Genomic DNA, 7,349 nt, shown 5'->3' on the forward strand with positions numbered 1-7,349 from the left:
AATAAAAATAGCCAGTATCATGACCATCATCACCATTACCTTCTCCTAACATGGAGACAAAACCGGCAGATCAGTGACCCTCCACCTTGGTTGAAGTGAAAGTAAACACCAACAAAGAGTGTAGTAAGTTCAAGCAAAAGAAAAACAGATTCAAGTTTATACTCAAAACATTAGGCGATCCTCTACAAAGGAACTGAAATCACTACATAAGCATTTATCTGTCTATTTTGTCCTGTCTCCTTAGGCCAGGACCACATTTGCCGTTTCTGCCCCAGGAGGGCAGGGAAGAAGCAGAGCTCTCACCCACACCTGTGGGTGAGGCACTCTCGCCTGTGAGGCGGCCTGTGGTCCGCCCTCCTCCTCGGCCTCATGCCTTCACAAAGCATCCGCCATCATTCAGTACATTCTCACAGTATTTGGCTATTGATCCCAACTTTGATAAAATGTGACATTTCTGAATCTCATTCCCTACCTAGCTGGAGCAGTAAGGTTTTTGAGCTGTGTCCTGTAGCAGACCCTGTTAATATTGTACAGGAGTGCTGTACCCACTGACGGACCCTTAGCAGAGCCAAGGGTCTGCCAGGCCACACAACAGAGAGCAGGAGATGTTGTGAGGTACATCCACCATAAGTCCCATTATGCACAGGGTCCTAAAGCCTGCCGCATATGCAAAATTTGTTTGTTAAAAACCCTGCAAAACTTAAACACTGGAAGAAGAATATCTTGAATGGCTTCTCGTTGCCAGTCAACAAAATGCCGGACTGGGGGAACATATTTAATGAGCATGTACTTAGGGGAATCCACTTTCTTAAGGAACTTTCTTAAAGTTCCTTTCTTCCACTTCTATTGTTAGAAATAGCTTTTTTTTTTTTTTTAAAGCATCAGCCTCAAAACTCTGAGTTTCAAGTCAGAGCAAAATATAGAGGACTTCTAAATGCTGTAAAAGGAAAGGCAGTATTTAAAAAGAGAAGTGGAAAGGTCCTTTAATTGGAAGACTGGTCTTTTTTAAGAACTGTATATAGTGTGCTGTGCTCAAAGATTTTAAGATAATCACAAGAATGCCTTAAAGATGTGTTCCTATAATCTTAAATTTTAAGCAAAGATGTTGTTTCTGTAGGCAAAATCTGCCAACGACTTTCACATGTTGAAAGGATCTAGTCCATTTTTCTCTTTTATGCAAGCTAAATAATTTCATTACTCAAACAACTTTATATGTGTGCATATATGATTATTTCATTATAGTCATCCTGTATGTTACAAAGCCAAAAAAATGGGGGGGAAAAAAAGCCAAAGAAACCCAGCATATCACCTCAGGCTGCTGAGAGATCTGTGGAATTTCATATATGAAATATTCTCTTCTTTCTCTCCGTTGTGTGTGCGCCAAAGGGAGCGATCAGAGAAGTTAATAGTAAGAAACTATGACAATGAAGTCTGTGCATGCATTAGCGTGCTCATACTTAGCTTGTTTGCAGAGTCTGAACAACACCGCTTCTGTACAGCGACTGAAAACTAGAAAAGCATTTTTGTATAGCTACACAGAGTAGTATGGAGCTTCTTTTGCATCTCCTGGAGTGCGCCTATCAAGTAGAAAAGAATAAAACTGCGTTTCACAGGAGAAAAAAGTTTTCCTGTTTAGGCCAGGCACTATGGGGCACATGTTTTGACCTGATGAGCGTTCTTGACTTGTAAAGAACAATGCAGCAAGGAGAAGACTAGTACTTGATCCTGCTGGCTCCAGCAGGGAAAGTCCCTCATTTACAAACTTGCCAGGGTTGCTGCCTACCATCTGCTGACAGCTTGCTCCCAACACTCGCTCGCTCCTGTGGTAACAAGGAATGACAAAAGCGCAGCAGCTGATCGGAAGGTGGCATGGTCAAGCTTCTTCTCATTATTAATGTCCATCATAACATTCAGTCACCCCGGGAGACACAAGAGAATCCAAGAAAACAAAGGTGAAAAAATAATTTATAATTTTTTTTTTTTTTATCATAGGATGGTTTGATTTGTGCTCCCTTAATCACGTGTCTCCTCGTTCGCTCATATTCAGACCAATCTCAGTTTAAGTATCTCAAGTTATATGGTCCTACTATTCTCCCAACAGCCTGACCAAGCATGTGGTTAGGAAGCGTTTCCAAATATTTAACCCAAATGTTAGTCTGCTATTCTACCTCGTCACGTCTCATGTGATGTATCAGTGCAATGTCCTGCTGGTCTTCTGTGGCTGCTCAGACTATGGCACATGGTCCTAGGTGGCATCTCCTCCTACCCAGCCTGACAGACCGCCCAGCTGGTAGGAGCCCAGCCGGCAGAGGTGACACTGGATGCTCGCACAAGGGCTGTCAGCCAGTCCTGCATGGGTTCTTCTGAGTTTCCAGTAGTATTGCCTGGACAATAAAATATATATTTAAATGCAATTTAATCTTTCAAATAATGGAAAAACAATTTACTTTTCACTTTGAAATATTTTCTGAGTGGGAGTGGAAAGTCCATGTATCTCAGCTGATTTCAAATAGACAGGAAAGGCTACAAAGGCTTCTGTGTGTTCTCTAGTGGGCCCTCACAAGAAGGGCACTCTTCAGGTGAGATCTGTTATTGAGAAGTGTGAGCTATTGAAAATATTCAAAATATTTACATTCTTCAGTGGATAGAAGCACTACTTTATCCTAATCTCTTCTCTAATTACTTGAGTTTCCAGCCGTGCCACTGCATAATCTGTGTAACACCCACAACAAAGGCCCACAGCACTTTAATACAACAAATTTCAGATAGATATCACAATGATGGGGATCCTGAAAGACCCCCATTTAGTCGGGGTCTAGATATCTAAATATCTAGAATATTTGCTGGATTATATCCAGTTTTCAAAGTAGATTTTTCCTTGTTTAACCCCCACCAACGTTCCTTTGCATTGCTAAAATTTGTTTCCTAAATGCCATATTCTTCTCCAGAACAAAAAGACTCAACAATATTTAAAAACCAAGTATTTAAGGTTAAACTTCTGGGTTTTTTACATTGAGCTGTAAGATCTAAAATGACTGAATTTTAAAGTCTATTTTTGGATGGGTTTAACCATGTATGTTTCCAAACACCAGTTTCTGCCCTGAAACATCATGGGCAAGGTCATTTTCAGTGTTCTTCCACTTTTGTCTGGCAAATTCCCCTGTTTATATAGAAGAGAAACACAGCCAAACAGGATATACTGAGTGTAAAAACAGAATTTGCATGGGAGGGACATGGGCAGAGGGAAGTCTGAAACTAAAATTACTCCAACTGGCTTTTTGAAACTGTGTTTCCAAGGTGACAGAAACCCCTTTATTGCAACATTGCTCATTTATCTTGAACAGTTGCCAAGATTTTGATCTAATTTTTAGTTCTGAAGAACTAAAATTATCCCCCTCCTTCTCAAAATAGAAACCAACCAACCAAACACAACACAACAGATTTTAACTGCATAGTGGTTTATGACCAGCAACAAAGAAAAAAATCAGGTCAAACTGTAAAGCTGCCAATTTTAGCATCCCTTTGGAAGATGTATCCCCAAATAGCACACCCTAATTAGGCACATAATTCACCAGATATCATAGGCTAAATTATGCACTAAGACCCTGTTACAAGGTTCTGTGACAGACAGGACCCTGCCTGGGCAGCTACTGGCAGGTCAAAGCCTGCAGGCTGTGAAAGGAAAACCTTGGGGACACACACACACACACAGAGCTTCTCCAGATCTTTGTACATGTTCACTACCAAGTATTTAGGGGAAAGAAAAACCCTAAGAAACCACTAAAGACTACCTCCTACATTGCTCTATAAACCACCCCAAAACTGACGGTTCATTTCAGCAACACTACCAATGGAGTAAAGCTGGTGCTTTGTTACCTACAGTATCAAGTCTCAGAGCTTTAACACCTAGAAGTAATGAAATGCACTTCGTCTCAGGATTCAAAGCCCTCTTTTGCACAGCACAGTTTCCTTCTTTAAGGGCAAAAACTGTAACTTTCATTTTCTTCCCCAGTCCTGCCCTCATAGAAAACACTCCAAAAATTTGACTGAGTCACCTTCCCCCTCTACTTTGTCTGTTCCTGAAACACAACAAATGAATTAATGCTCTAAACCAGCATTTTTTCCTTTCTAAAAAGCAAATGGGCTTAATGAAGACCCTTAGGTATTTACCTGCTTTACCTGAACAACCCCAGAGAACGATGCCCCTAGTTTCACGTCCTCTCTTCCCCTCATCACTTCCTTACCCTCATTTACCCTGTCACAGGTGAGCTTACTGCAGGGTTTTGGGACAAGTGCCATGACACAGCTCCATAGAAGATTCATCTCCTGAGGTGGGCCTTTACTGTCTCTAGAGCTCACATCCGTTGTGGCCCTCACACACCTCTTTGGCCTTGGAAGGGCTTTGCCCATAACGCGCCCGGGCCCTGAGCTTTGCCGTGCACAGGACCAGAGCCCTCTCTAGATATCCATAATGAGTTTATCAGTCTTTTTGATAATCATTTAGTTAAAACAGTTTTAACATTCAGCAGCCTCTGAATGGAGACAGGATTACTGATCATTTTGACAGAAACCGGTGTCTCCAGGACGCCACATGCACAAGCAGGCAACATGCACAGTCGGTCCCACTGGCTGCCCCCACCTCCTCTGCCCACCCAGCGGAAACCAGCTTGTGACTCACAAAAACCTCCTGGTCTCCAGTGGCATTTCTGGTTCCACACATCATTTGAGAAGGACAACAGTTGTTACGGGTGGACATTAGGAAGGACTGCTTCCCAGGGAGGCATTTCCTTTGCCATTGACAGACGTGAGCCCCGTTACTTCCCGTGCTCAGCACCGTGGCTGCTGTTGCCTTAGAGATCAGCACCAACTGAAGAAGAAGCTGCTCTTCCCAGGTATCAGGGTCTCCTACATAACTGGTAGAGTCTCAGCTTTCACCATTAAGGCCTCACGTTGTAGTATTAGAGACTACTGCCAGGCGAGAGAGCCAACACCAAAGTAAGTGTCGATTTCTTGTGCAGAGGGGCAAGAGCAGCCGGCGATACTGCAGTGCTGCTCGTGCTCTGCAGGGAGCGAGACAGAGCGCACGGTGAGCAGGATGAGAATGCACGCTCGCTCTCTCTGAACGGCTTTCTTCTCAGGTAACATGCGAGACATCAGCTCTCCCTGCTTCTGCAATTTGGGATACTCCCCAGAAACCCAAAGTCAGACCACTTGTCATTCCCTGTGCCAAGTCTTGCCAACAGTTAGCGTGTGATATTTAGGAAGCCCGTCAGGAAACATACCCACAGCATCAAAAAAAGATGAATGATATATTTTTATCTCTCTGATTCAGCAAGCACTGCTGAGTCATTTGTCCACTGCAAAGCACACTGAACGTGGCCTCTGCATGAAAATACATCCCATCTCCTCTGCTTGCCCACAGGAGATACAGTGAGGGAAGCTGCAAAGGCTTTTAGCCCAGTCAAGTGGGGGCAAGGCCCATCTTATTAATGCAGCTATGACAATGCAAATCTATGATCTCAGGCACTTTTAAGATGCCTGTCATACTGGCTTGCGTTGTCCTTGTCTGATTTGCATACAAAAAAATATATTTTCAAAATACATTTACAAATGTTAAGCTGAAGAGAATTTTTCTTTGCCTGACAGCAAAGAGCATCTGGAAATAATCAATCTCTCTCTCCACCTTGCCCAAATGTCCTCAGGGAGAAATTAATCTTTTAAGACAACTATACTGAAATAATAATAAAAAAGTTTTTGTAAGCTTGCTAAATTCAGATGTCAGTTACGTTTTCATGAGAAGAAAGCGTAGGGAGGGGAAAGGGATCCATTCTTTCTAGGAGTAAAAAAAAAAAAACCACAAATCACTTTTCCTTATTCTACTGCTAGGTGCACAACAAGGCTTCAGCCCCTATCAAGAATCAGAGGCTCAGTGCTATGGCCCCTCGCGGTGTAAATTCATGTGTGTGATTAGCTTCATATACAACAGACTCTCCATTGCCCATAGTGGGATGCACACATAGCTGAGCTTCATACACACGTACAGGTTCTTGCAGGAACGAATGTGGCATCTCTAAGGAGAAATATTACCAGTCTGGGAACAGCAGATAAGCGATGATCAGCGCTGCCACTTACTCTCGCGCTCATTCTCCACCACCCCTTCTACTTAATATAAGAACCAGTAACTCAATTAATAGGAAAAAAAAAATCGAAGGTGTTGAAAAAGATCAAGTTTAGAAGGCAATATTGGCATGCTACCAAGAGCACAAAACTTGAAGCCAATTTGCATGCAGTTGTGCTTCTCCCAGCAAGGTTCTGGGTGTGCAGCGCTCCTTGCACAGGCAGGGTGTGACTGCAGAAGTATTTCGGTTTGGATCAGGAGGCTGCTTTTGAAGTGACTCTCCCTATCAGCCTGGCAGACTCTGCTTTGGTTTTCAGAGTGCACCAACTGGATTCCTTTTGGATGAAACTCAAACCAGGAGATGCACTCCAGGAGTGCATTTAATGCCCTTGGACTGCTGCTGGGCATTGAGTCTACCGGAGCAAAGCCGAGCTAGCCCACAGTACTGACCAGCTCACTCTACAGGGACTCTCCTATCGTGCCAAACAACTTACTAATGTACATGTAGCCACAGATTAAAGAGCATCCTTTAGCATGATATCAGAAACAGAAGTGGTTATATCTCATATAGCTTCCCACCACCCCTGTAGCTTTAACCAGGAGGGTCAGTAAACCTGCTTATTCTGCAGTAAAAACAGAAGATCTGCTTATTTAACAAAAAAAACCCATAAACAATATAATTGAGAAAACCAAACAAATGTTCGAGGTGGAACTGACCTTCTGAAGTGGATTATTTCCCAAGTACCAGGAGAGCCAATTTCCCAACAGCTTTTACTTTAGGTTCTTAATGTTCAAGTGTACGTGCACAATCTGGGATATAAACACAGCACTGATGGAAAATCCTATAGAGTTTCCTGGGAATTAGTGCTGTTACTAAATGTGATAGCTTTTCAGGTTAGTATCCGTGGAATGGTATTGAAATCTATGGGGCTTTTGCAGAATGTAAGAATTCTTTTGAAAGAGATAAGATTATGGTAACTTTCCCCAGAGAGCATTCAAACAGTATTTGAAATTTACAGTGCAAAACCAGTTCAAAAAGCCTTTGTAATACTAAAAAAAATCTAGAGCAAGAAATTAAGAAAGCAACCAAATAGATGTGTACTCTTTCAAGAGCCATGTAATCAGGTGTTAGGCTGAATCAAAGAAAATTGGGTCTATAGTTTAAAGTAGGACAAATTCAAACAGGCGTTATGCCAGCAGCTAACAAAAGCACCCTCTGCTGGAGCAGCAC

The sequence above is a fragment of the Phalacrocorax aristotelis genome, chromosome 6 (genome assembly GCF_949628215.1).
Source record: "Phalacrocorax aristotelis chromosome 6, bGulAri2.1, whole genome shotgun sequence".
In the NCBI taxonomy this organism is placed as follows: domain Eukaryota; kingdom Metazoa; phylum Chordata; class Aves; order Suliformes; family Phalacrocoracidae; genus Phalacrocorax; species Phalacrocorax aristotelis.